Raw genomic sequence first — 13,494 nt, 5'->3', positions numbered from 1 at the left:
AATGAAGGTGGGAATTTGGGCCTTATAAACACGGCTATATTACTGTTGTGCACAAAATCTATTTGATCCTGCAAATGCTTCCCCCCAAATCACTCCTATTGAAGCAAAGAAAGGAATTGCAGAGAATATTTTTCCAAAGGAATGTCAGAAGTGGGTATAAGCCTACAAGATTTAATAAGTGTTTTTGATCTAAAATGCTCAGTTGAGGGGTCTGTCTGTCTGTCTGTCTGTCTGTCTGTCTCTCTCTCTCTCTCTCTCTCTCTCTCTCTCTCTCTCTCTCTCTCTCTGTCTGTCTCTCTCTCTCTCTCCCCCTGTCTCTGTCTCCCTCGTACTTTGAAAGTTTCAGGATTCATTCTTGAGATTAGCCCACTTCCACTGTCTCCAGTTCCTCTCACTACTCTGGCAGGGGTCTCACCACCAACTTAATCACCCCGGTGGGCAGTCTCAGAGATCTCAAGCTCTAGAGATCGAGATCCTCAGAGACCGGTCCTAACAGGCACCCCGCCAGGGGATAGAGGATGGGGGGAAACGAGGGGGGGCAAATGTAAAGCTGTGTGCTGATTGGTCCCTCTTGGCCCCTCCCCTCATCCTGCATTTCGCTCAAAAGCGCTGTGCGGCTCGGTGGGAGCCGGGTAGGCGCTCCGGTGCGCACCGGAGAGGCTGCCTGCCCAGGAGGGTCCAGGAGTCTTTCCAAGAAAGCCTTGGGAGACCTCCAATGTCCTCCTGGTCGGCTGCTTAGGTCGGCTTGCCCCTTACCTTGCCGAAGCCTGCGAACTGTCCTTCCTGCCTCCGTCGTGGACACTGTCGTCGCTGGAGTCGTCGAGATCGTCGGGATCGTCGTGGCGCTCGCGTGATGGCCTTCGTCCGTGTAGAATAGTGTAGTTAGTTAGGGACCACCGGAGAAGAACCAAATGCGAATTGCGCAGAGATGCTGGAGGTGGTCAGTTGCTATGCTAGAGTAGCCAGTGCCAAACCCATCCGGGGGGCGCACGGTCGCCCAGGAGAGGGACCTCGCCGGCCATCCCACTCGTGCTGAGGTCCCTCCGTCCCTCCTCCTTGGAGGCGCCAGCGCACAGCAGCGCACTAGACTGTCCTGGGGCTCCGCTGGGCGATTGCAGCCGAGCCCCATCTTCCTCCTCGAGCCGCTGCTGCGCCGACCGCTGCGTAGTCTTCCCGGAGCTTGTGGTAAGTTGGTTTCCCCCAGCGACATCGCTAACTGGACAGACGATACCCCCAGTTTGGGCTGGGGGTGTTGGAGTTGGGGGTAGGGGGGGCACGGGAAGCCAGGAGAAGTCCCGACTTGGTGCGATGTAGAGGACCGCACTCGGGGGAGGTGGTGGAAAGGGAAAGATTTCCAAACGCGCCAATCTTGGGGTTCTGGAAAGGGATACAGGGCTGGGAGGGGGGGGCAGAGGGGCGCCACCGTCTTGCAGGAGAGGCAAAGCTGCGAAGAGAGTTCAAGATTGAGAGGAGGCAGGGGTTCCAGAAGAAGAATGCGAGGGAAGGCGAGAAATAGAGAAGGGGGGGGGTGGCAAGTGAGCTGAGTGTGGGGGGGTCTGAAGAGGCGAGGGGATTAGAGGGTAACTCATCTGGGGTGACTAATAGCAGAGGTTCTGGACGCAGAGGAGGCAAATGGATTGAGGGTGCACGATCTGGCCTTTTGGGTTTGGGGTGTGCGGGTGTGCGTGCGAGCGTGCGTGTGTGCGTGAGTGTGTGTGTGTGTGTGTGTGTGTGTGTGTGTGTGTGAGTGAGTGAGTGATAAATCCGATTTCAGACAAGTGGGAGGGAGGCAAAGATCGGAACAGTAGCGGGGTGGGGAGGGGGGAGCGAGGCTATCCTAATACATTCTCTTTGTAAATCGACCCAAATTTCCCCCAGAGTGTCAATAAACAATGGTTGGTAGCTTTGGAGAGATAAACACTGCGGAACTGTGTCTTGGTCTCACAGCTGTGGGCTGCGTTTGAACAGCGCTGCTGGTCACGTAAGTTTAAAAAGAGAATATTCAAAGAAAAGCCCTAGAGAGTCTATGGCTGAGCTTTCTTTAAGTCAGTGGGTGACAGACAGTTTTAGTGATTGAAAAAAATTCGCCAAGACGTCTCCAGCTCCATGGATCTCATAATCCACTTCCTTTGCTCGATTGAAGCAGACGAGTTAATCTCATCCGTGTACCTCGGAACTGCGACCCAGGAGAACAAGTCGACATGCCTGCGAATCACATAAAGTTCGTCATTCGAAATGAGTGTGTGTCTCTTTCTTTTCCGCGCCGTGCCCCCTTGCCTTTTCTTCCTTTTAGGTAGTACGTGACCTGAGGTGACAAATGTTTTGCATCCTTTCCGAAAATCCCCCCCCCCTTTTTTTTTTCTGGTCACACCTGGTGGTGCTCAGAGCTTATCCCTGGCTTTCCACTCAGGGAACACTCCTGGCCAGGCTGAGGGGTGGGTAAACCTATGAGGTGCAGGGGGTCAGGGGTCAGCTGTATACAAAGCAAGAACCCTGTATACTGTCCCTTAGACCCCCCCCCCCAAATAAACCACCTACTTCCTTTTTTTTTAAGAGAGTAAGCCTCTCTCCACTCTCATTCAGAAGGATACATTTAGCAATTAGAGAATGTCTAAAATAAATTGGAGAATCATTTCCAGTACGGGTTACTGTTCCTTTGTGAATATTTGTCACAAGTCCCCCCAAAGGACATTTCTAACTGCTGATCCCTATATGCTACTAACCACACACGTTTTAGGCAAGATAAACAAAAGACATTGTCTGAGGTATGGGGAATAGAGCTTGAGAAAGGGGAGGATGACACTATTAAAATGATGGTGGGGTGAAGGGCTCCTCAGTCAATAAAAATTTGTGATTTCACATAGAGGTGGAAAAGGAGTTGGCTTTCTACATATCAGACATGCAAATTATGATGTCTTTAGAAACAAGGAATTCACTTAATTGATATGTCTATATTAACATATGTTATATACAGTAGAAAAGGTTAACTGGCATTTTAATTCACAGGAAGAATGACTGATTCTACCACGACCGTCATATATGTATATGTTTGCAATATTTGGTCATGATTTCTTTGCACATTGATATTTTGATCTTTAATAATTACTTAAACACCCCTTCTGAGTGAAGGGAATTTAATAATAATCTATTGAGAAAGAAAACAATTATAAAAATTGTTATTATGATTTTTTTCCTCCTGAATATGTTTTTTCTGAGCCTTCTGGACAGGAAATGACATATGTATTTGTCTCACCCTCATGACTTTTTTCCTAATAGCCTTAAATAATTACAAACACAAGCTCAAGGAAAGTGCTGAAATTCAGAAGGTGGATAAGGTTTGTGATTGCAATATAAGGTATAATTTGGGGTATTTGAGCTAACACTGGTAGTGTTTTTATCTGTATAGAGGTTTTGTGTCTACGCAGAACTTTATTAACCCTATGCTTTCCTAAAGGACCTGCGTCTGAAGTTTGACAGTGATGACATCTTTATATAATATTATGTCAATCTTAGCTGAATTAATAATGAAAAAAGCTGGCAATTTTGCAGCTGAGACACCAGGATATAGCATGTTTTATATAACCTAGTAAAAGCCTAGCAAAAGAAATAGTCTTCCCATTTCATTAGTATTATTGATTTTTTTCATTTCTCAAGGTATTCTTCTAGACTAAGGCCAAGAAATAAGAAATATTTCTTTTTGCTTTCAAGCCTACTTGGAAAGAATAACATAAGTGATATCTATGAAATGTAACATATAATATAAAATAAGACTAATCATTAATGGTTTAAGAAACATGAGTAGCTACCATCAATATTTTATAGAATGAGCACTTCCCTGGAAAATTTATTCCATAGCTCAGTTTGATTAATAGCATTACATCTCTAGTATTAGGAGTGACTTGTTTAAGAAAATTAGAGGGAGCTCTTATCAGTAACCAACATCAAGTACCCTCAGTTACTCTTTAAAATGCTTCAAGGTCAATTATCGAAAAAAAAAAAAAAAACAGTTGAGTGCCCTGGTAAATAAGTCCTAAATAATAGAGTCCTTAAACTACAGACTATTTGGTCAGCTCTAATCATCTATTTTTTTTTTTTTTTTTTTTTGGTTTCTGGGCACACCCAGCAGTGCTCAGGGCTCTGCACTCAAAATTGCTCCAACAGGCCCAGGGGACCATATGGATGCCGGGATTCGAAGCACCATCCATTCTGGATCACCTGGGTGCAAGGCAAATGCCCTACCACTGTGCTATCTCTTCGGCCCTGCAATCACCATATATATATATATATATATATATATATATATATATATATATATATGAAGCATACCACTGTTTTATATATATATATAAAACATTTCAATGAAGCATACATATATATGTATATATATGTATATATACATATATATATAAAACAGTGGTATGCTTCATTGAAATGAGAATATGACATTTATTGAGATTGTTTTATTAAACTACATAGTAAAACTTAGAATGTTTTTAAGTTAGGGGCCCGAGAGATAGCATGGAGATAGCATTTGCCTTGCATGCAGAAGGACAGTGGTTTCAATCCAGGCATCTCATATGATCCCCTGAGCCTGCCCTGAGTGATTTCTGAATGTACAACAAGGAGTAACCCCTGAGCGCCACCGGTGTGACTCAAAAACCAAAAAATAATAATAAGAAAGTTTTTAAGTTAAAGAAATAATAAATTCTAGAACAAGAATGATAGTATAGCATGTAAGGCATTTTCCTTGCACCTAGCTAACCAGAATGAGTGGAGTTTAATTCCTGGAACCCTACATGGACCCCCCCAAGTCTTAGCCTGCAGTGATCACAAAGCACAGAGCCAGAAGTGATCTAAGCAAGGCAAATGTGACCCCAAACCAAAGATTAGTAAATAATGCTCTGTATATATGAGTAAACTAGAAAAGTCATATATTGGGTTTTAATATTATATTACCTAGTATATATAATATATTCACATATATGTTGATAATTCTTATGTGAGACATAAGTATTAAAATTTGACAATTTTTACATTGTTATTACAAAAGCCCATTTATTGCTATTATTTATGAATTTGTCACAACTCTGTATCACTTATGTTCTTGTCTACAACATTTATAACAATGAATCCTCAAATGAAACTACCAATCACCTGTCATGTGAGTGTTTCATCATGTCAATCATTTCTTCCCTGTTATTATTTCAAACTCAATAATGCTTCCTAATATTCTAAGCACATTGTGGAAAAACAATCTACTAATCACCAATTAAGACAATGTTGAGACTAACTAAAAGGTTAATTGCACCATCATTTAGACAGTCACTTCCAGATTTAAAACTAACACTCACGGGCATTCTTGGCAGCCCTTTCTGATTTTTTCTATGCGTATATAGTAAAGTGGAAGCAGGATCTCAAATGCATGCATGAAGTGGCAATTTCATTATTTTCTTCTTCTGCTTACTATTCCCCAAACATCTATATTTCTCTTTAGCTAAGAATTAAAGAAATATCCTAGAAAAACAATTAATTTATACCCTCAATTCTCAGATGAGCCTTCAGTACTGCTCGGCGAAGGTTTTACATGTTTATAATATATGTCAACTCATTTCCTATATTCTTAAACTCATATTCTATACTGGGACAGTTTTCAATTTTCTTCCATTTTTATAGTCCCTATTTTCCTCAATCATCCTATCATACCTATAGAGTAAATAGAATCTACTGTGATACCCGTATGAATATACTTCTGCTCTATCCCTAATTATAATACTAATTATCTATTAAGAATAATTAGCTCTTTTGCTTTTGTATCACAAAAAATAAGCACAACTGTTCTGCAAAGTTTAATCAGTAAATTCAATCTTATAAACTTACAACATGAAGCTCTCAACAATGGTAAAATCTGTCTTTTTTTATTATCTTACATGATTTCTTTTGGCCTCCATATAGAAGAAACTTTGTGTTCCTTATATTTCAGATAAAGGTAACTTTGTGACAGGACAATATCTTCAACACAAATCATATATGAAATATATCAACTCATATATGAAAATAACCGAACTTTCCTTTTTACTTATTTTCATTAAAGGTTCATGTGATCCTGGTTTCCACCCCATTTCCAGTGATACTAACACTCTACTTGAGTTTATTTTTACATAAAGAGAGAAAATCAATAGTTGGCATTTTATGTACCTTAATTTTAATTTTCATTTTTATTCTTCAAATGTAGGACTCTAGCCCACTAGGATAAGAGATAGTCTGGCAGACAAAAATTAAAGGTAGTAATTTTTGTTTGTTTTTGGGTCACCCCTGGTGGTGCCCAGGGATTACTTTTAGCTCTGTTCTCAGGAATCACTCATGGTGGGTTTAGGAGTTCTTAGGGGATGCTGGGGATTAAACCCAGGTCATTTGCCATTAAAGCAATTGTACTATCACTCCAGCCCCAAGGTAGTATTTATTTTATAATAAAACTAAAATATAGTAAGAGATTCGGGCAATTTTATTGTGGTGTGCATGGTGGTGAACTGAACCGGAGAAGAATGAAGGTGAGTAATAAATGTACATTTTCAAGGTTAATGAGGCAGCTTAATAGGGAATAAGGAAGAGAAGGTGAGTGTTTTAAGTTGAACCAGCATTATTTTTGGCAAGATGTAAAGATGGGAGCAATATGAAGATATATAAAATGAAAATTAATCTGCACTGAAAATTACTCAACCAATGTTTAGAAAACAACTAAAATGACCAAATTGGCTACAGTTTTCTATTTCATGTATCTTGTATTCAATCGAATTTTCCTTAAAGTCACTCATAAATGCCTGGTAGTCAATATTAAACTGTTTAAATATTTTTATAGATGTGTAAAAATAACTTGTAAATATCTTATATTTTCAGCAATCAAGAGCTGCTTAGTATTTTAAGGTATAGATTTCTGTAATCAAAATCAGAATTGTCCACATTAGCAGAAATTGTTCCTCATAAAAGAACTAAAGTATGGTGGCAATTAGCATTGAACATATTCTAAGTGTTTTTAAATGGATTTACTCATATAAACCACAGGCCTTCCATATGAGAAGGCACTAATGGCCTCAGTTTGCAGAGGGGAAATTTTTTAACCACGAAGAGGTTAAAATTCACTCAAACTAAATGACCAAAACAAAGTTTGAAATCAGACAGTTTTGATTTCAAACACCAGGCTTTTCAGTAGTAATATCACTGCTGCTGTTTAGGAATTAGATATTTTTTGGTTTGAGATTATATAATCACTAGTCTCTGATTAACCATATTTGCATGTGACAATGAGGATATTCTTACAAAGAATGTCTATTAGTCATCAGGAACCTGCTTGAAAGATAGTGGGATAAACATGTATGTAACAATGCACTTGGACATCCATGTCCCAATTTAGAGCAAAAATAAATATTGTTAATGCTACAGGGCTAACCCAAGTGATGCTCAGAAAAATCGCATTGTATTGAATACAAAAATTGTTACCGATATTCACAATGCTTGCATTAAATACAAAATACTTTCAGAGTATTCTAATTAGTTTAAGCAGTCCTTATAATTATCTCAAAATATACTAATGTGGTATTCAATTTTAACTCAATGTCAGCATTTAATGGAGAATCCTAAATGTGAGTTCATTAATGTGTTGCTGAAAATCAATGCTGTCACTCTTTATTTAGTTTTATTTTAAACAAAAGTCTATGTTTATTTAGAATAAATACACAATTTTTTAGTCATAAGGGGTATATGGTGTCTCATTCAGAGTAAAACAATAAAATAAACTAAAATTGATCTCTGGAGAATACATTCATGTCAACACATAGTATTAGAAAAAAATTAAATATCACTTCTGCAAATTTCTCTACTTTTACATAATTGAAATATTTACTGTCTTTTCTGCTTTGGTGCCATACTTGAAATAGTGTTTTCTGTCTACTTTCAACTAAATTCAATACAGATTCAGAATTTTATTTGAAAATACTTCTCCAATATATGCCTTTTAAAATTTCTATTGTAATTTTAGGATGTTAGGGTTAGTAATTTAAATTTATTTTATATAACTCACTAATCATATGTTCAAATATACTCACCCTTTACTCCCATCATAGTAGCACAAAATAATGCTTCCAAATGCTTGAGCAGAAAATATGAAAGGTAAATAGTAACTTGAGGCCAAATTAGCTGTCAGATACCAGGATAAAAATGATGACAAGGTGGGTAGTGATATAAAGAGTTTAAAATATTAGATGTCCTTGAGAAATGGTGCACAGTCTCAAGATTAATAAAGAGAAAGTTGTGCTGTTTTATTAAAGTGTAAGTGCAGGGATGAGAAATGGTATTTATACAAATGATAATGCCTATAGCAATGCATAAATTTCAGATTTGTTAATGATTCTGTAGCTTCTGCATGAAAACCATTGACCTTGTTTAAATTAATCTAGGTTTGTACTTACACAAATAAAAATGCTAGTATTTAAAATTTGAGAATGTAATATTTCTCAGTGCTGATACCATTCACTAGCACTTAGCACATTGTACAGCATGACACATATGTGTTAATTTAGCATGCAGTTTAGAGTTCAGAGTCTGCCATATGTCAGTCATGGTGTCTACGTTTTATATGCATCATCTTTTTAATTTGTGTTTTATTTTTCCTGCTTAACTATGAAAGTACTTAAGACTACAGTTACATATTATCTAAAGTGTATATGTGGGAAGGTTGATGTGTATATATATTTATATGTTTAGAGAGAGAAGTTGAGTTATATTGGGGGTGATGAAAAGTGACATTTTTCCTACAGAGGACATTTATTTACATACATTTAAGCCAAATAAATACAGAATGATGCTAAGCTCTTTGTTTTGAAAAAATATCAAACAAAATTCGAATACCTTTCTTCATAATAACGTTTAAGTCTGTCTCTCTGTTTATATTTAGCCAAGTAAGACTTAAAAGTCAATCAAGCCATTTTCTTAAATTTCCCCTACTCTTTTAGGAGCGTTTTAGGGACACATAGAAATTTACCTAGCATTGTTTAGGGACTATTACTGTATCTATGTTCAGGAGTTATTTCTAGAAGTACCAGGAATCTAACCAATATCAGAAAACTTACCTGCGGTACTCTCTAGCCCTTACCATTTTTCAGTTTTTTTTTAAAGAATTTCTTAATTTGTTACACTTTTCCTAGTTATATGACACAAATAAGACCCTAAACACATTACCAATGATAATCACAACTCTGATAACATTATATTATCTATTTCAAAATATCAATATTAATATTTGTTTTAATGCAGGCCCTGTTACTTGCAAGTACATTATCAATGCTTGCATACAATGCAAGTATTGAAATTTTATTTTCCCAAACTTATAAAATAAGTTTTATTCTAATATCTAGTTATATATTCATATATGCCTATTTTCTGTAATTTCTATTTAAACAATCTTTCTTTAGCCTTATAAAAAGCTTTCATTAAAAATTTTTATTTAGAGAATTGTGATTTCCAAAGTTATTTATAGATAAGTTTTAGTCATACAATATTTCAGCACCAATCCCACCACCAGTGCCAAAAGCCACCAATGCCCCCAGAGTCCATCCTATGCCACCAGCAACCTTGCCCAGGCCTACTATCATAACATAAGTTTGGTTGTTAAAATTTGGATCTCATAATTTCTTTGTGGTTGACTCTGGCTTGGATGTCCTTTCTTAATATCACCAATGCACTCGTGTCTCCTTAGCCCTCTCCTGTTATTTCACATGTCTTTCTTCTCTTCACTCAATTTATTTTGTTCTCACTATACTCTGGGGCCAAGAGAATTTTATATAACTCTCATTAAAAAACCATTGTATTCTTAGTGCTGGAGCAATAGTACAGCAGGCGGCATAGTTTCTTTGTACAAGGCCGGCGTGGATTTGATCACAGACATCTCATATGGTCCCCTGAGCTTTCACAGAGTAATTCTTTGTTTGTTTTTGGGCCACACCTGGCGGCGCTCAGGGTTTACTCCTGGCTCTGTGCTCAGAAATCACTCCTACCAGGCACGGGGTGCCTGGATTCGAACCACCGTTGGTCCTGGGTCGACCGTTTGCAAGGCAAATGCCCTACCACTGTGCTATCTCTCCAGTCCCCAAAGAGTAATTCTTTTTTTTTTTCAAAGAGTAATTCTTAAGAGCAGAGCAAGGAGTAACCTCTGAACTCTGCCGTGTATGGCCCCCCCAAAATAACAAAAACAAACAACAAAAAATTCATTGTATTCCTTCATACAGTTTTTTTTTATATTTAAGTGATATCATCCTGTATTTATCCTTCTTTTGGCTTACTTCATTTAAAATATCTTCCATTTCCATCTATTTTGCACTGAACTCAATGACTGCATCATTCTTCAGAGCTACGTAGTATTTTGTTATCTATATGTACCATATCATCATGATCCACTCATCTGTTGTGGATACTAAGTATTTCAAAGAATACTACAGAGATATTTTAATTGAAGAATTAATTAGCCTAGAATTAGTCCATTAGTTTTCATGTAAACAGGCAAGGCAGTAGCTCAAATGACTAAAGAACATTATTCCTTTATGTAGTGTTCCAAGTTTTATCCTTACCATGCCCCCCCAGGTCCACCACGTATAGTTCTAGTTTACCCCAAACACAGTGCTGGCCCTAAGAAGCAAAACATGAGAGAGGGTAGAGCATGGGAATGCATTAGACCTGCATCAGGGGAAATGTTCAGTAGCTCCAGAGAAGTACTAGAGAGAACCCAAAACAATGCAACAAGATTCAAGTATTGAATTTTGTTAACACAAACGCAACTTTTTGCGGAGATTTTTTTTATCAGAATTCATTGATATATTTTTGGCTGTGATACCTTGTCGGCTATGATATATTTTTATTCATTGATATCAATGTTGGCTATGAATGAGTCTCATGATTTGACGCATCTTATTCTTTTACTATTCTTAGATTTAATTGAATATATAATTTACTATATACAAGGATTCATAAAAGCAAGAAAGTTTTAAAAAGATATTGGCCTTAATGTCTCTAATTGTACTTCATGCGATCCTTTATTCTCCTATATCAAATGCTTTCTTTAAAAAGGACTATTTTCTTTATTGAATTTGTAGTCCAGAATGTAGAAATTAGAAGAAAATCCTATTTATAACTTGATCTGTTTTTTTATTTTTTTTCTTTTGGCCACATTCAGTTGCACTCAGAGCTTACTCCTGGCTCTGTGCTCAAAAATTACTTCTGGAAGGCTCAGGGGAGCATATGGAATGTAAGAGATTAAACTTGGGTCTTCTCTGAGTAAGGCAAAATGTCATACTTGGTGTGTTTCCACTCCAGCCCATCTTGTTCTATTTTTATTTTAATTACTTTCCCCTGGAAATTATGCCAATTCCATTAATTAGTTTTAATTAATATAAAGTTGTATGTTTGTTTTATATAAAGTTATTTTCAAATAACTAAGAATTTTTATTCAGTCATATTTTAATATGTGGCACACATATTACATGTGGCTGACCTGAGCTGGACGGGGGTTCAATTTCCAGCATTCCATATGTTCCCCAGAGCCTGCCCAGAGTGATTTCTGAGCACAGAGCCAGGAGTAACCCCTGAGTGCCATCGGGTGTCGCCCAAAAACAAAACAAACAAACAAAAAAGACATTATAAAGTACTAAGTTTAGTACTTTAGGCTTATATAAATTAGAAATATAGTTAAGAAAATTTTATATGAGAAGATATAAATTGAAGTAGAACATAAAAATACTAAGATTTGAACAAAGGAAGTCAAATTTTCTAAAATGTTACTAGATTTTAATGTTTTCGTGTGAAAAAAGGTAAACCTAGAACTAGTTACCAGGGGTAAGTAAACCTAAAACCTTCACATGCTCTTTAATAGATATAAATTTTACTCGAGATTTCTATAACTAGGTCAAGCCTGATAGGAAAAGAGTTAAGAGCAATTCAGACTACTCAGATTTAACTGAATTTCAAAACAATCTAAAGGAGAGAATGTTCATAAAGAGAAAAGAACAGAAATCAAAATGTTCATCAGTGACTTATCAAACTTGTTGGAGAATATCTAGGTATGTTTATATTAAAAATCTCCAAAATGAAATATTGTTCTTACTGTTCCTCAGCTTTATATATGTATTAAGATTCTGTTCTGTGCAACACTGAGTCCTCCAAAGATTGTACAGAAAATGAATAAATAATTAGTAGTATTATTCCAATGAATGAAAATATTCACACAGGATTTGACGGAAATTGTGTATTAAATGAAGAAAAACTTCAACTAGTTGAGCATTTAAAAAGATACTTATAGAATGTAAATATTAATGAGTGCTCTATGAGCAAAAGACCCCAAAATTAAGGAACATGAATATGAATAAACTTCCCCAGGTGCCTGTTTCATTATTGTCAAGTATATAGAGACAAACATATTTGCTCTACTGACAAAAACTTTTGACATGGCTAATATGCTTCCTAATTAAAAAAAAAAAAACTTCATGACTCCAGAGTCAATTATGTTCTGTCCTATTGCTGAGCACTTAAAAATATTAATCATGTGAATTAGGCATCTCTGTGTTTTCAGTCATGGACTAGGTAGTCTTTTTTTTTTTTTTTTCGGCCACACCGGTTTGATGCTCAGGGGTTACTCCTGGCTAAGCGCTCAGAAATTGTCCTTGGCTTGGGGGGACCATGAAGGACGCCGGGGAATTGAACCGTGGTACTTCCTTGGCTAGCGCTCCCAAGGCAGACACCTTACCTCTAGCGCCACCTCAACGGCCCCAGGACTAGGTAGTTTTTTTTTGTTTGTTTGTTTTTTGTTTTTTGTTTGTTTGTTTTTGGGCCACACCCGGCAATGCTCCTGGCTGTCTGCTCAGAAATAGCTCCTGGCAGGCACGGGGGACCATATGGGACACCGGGATTCGAACCAACCACCTTTGGTCCTGGATCGGCTGCTTGCAAGGCAAACGCCACTATGCTATCTCTCCGGGCCCATGACTAGGTAGTTTTAACTACATAAATGGAAAGCATAAAGTCACTACAGACAACGATTATTTATGCATTGTTTTTATTAGCAATTTATTAGCATTTTATTCATTCTTAGGTATTATGTATACAATGGTTTGAATATAAATATTTAATTATAAGCTATAGATTATAAGATGAATCAATTGTCTGGTGGCAAGTGACTATTTGTTCCCCATACAAAATGTTTTCCTCATTTTTATTAGATTAGTTATATAATTTATGTTGGAAGAATAACATTAGTAAAGAGTTTACTATTCCTAAATAGTCTTATGAAAACAACAAACATTAAATAATTTAATAAAAGAGAACTGAAGAAAATTGATGACATTTTGTCTCAGATTTTACATCACTTGTGTTTTAGAGATGAATACATTTTTAGAGAGCTTCACTGACCATGTTCAGGTCATGCCGATAGTAATTAGTAAAACTTACAGAGGAAAC

The 13,494-nt window shown here is 37.0% G+C and overlaps 1 protein-coding gene across 2 annotated transcripts in view; it reads left to right on the top strand.

The window, feature by feature from the left end:
* Positions 1–796: 796 nt before the first annotated feature.
* The window catches only part of HTR2C (5-hydroxytryptamine receptor 2C), a 257,024-nt gene continuing 244,326 nt past the window's right edge, over positions 797–13,494 (top strand). The window contains exon 1 of one of the 2 annotated variants that reach the window (XM_049767586.1): positions 797–1,185. The gene's annotated coding sequence lies outside the window, so the exon portion shown is untranslated. Of the gene's footprint in view, positions 1,190–13,494 lie in introns of both variants that reach the window. The other variant, XM_049767587.1, reaches the window with a different exon arrangement.

This window comes from Suncus etruscus, chromosome X (assembly GCF_024139225.1).
Source record: "Suncus etruscus isolate mSunEtr1 chromosome X, mSunEtr1.pri.cur, whole genome shotgun sequence".
NCBI classification, from domain to species: domain Eukaryota; kingdom Metazoa; phylum Chordata; class Mammalia; order Eulipotyphla; family Soricidae; genus Suncus; species Suncus etruscus.
The sequence above is the reverse complement of the archived record's forward strand: the minus strand, read 5'-3'. Positions and strand labels throughout refer to the sequence as shown.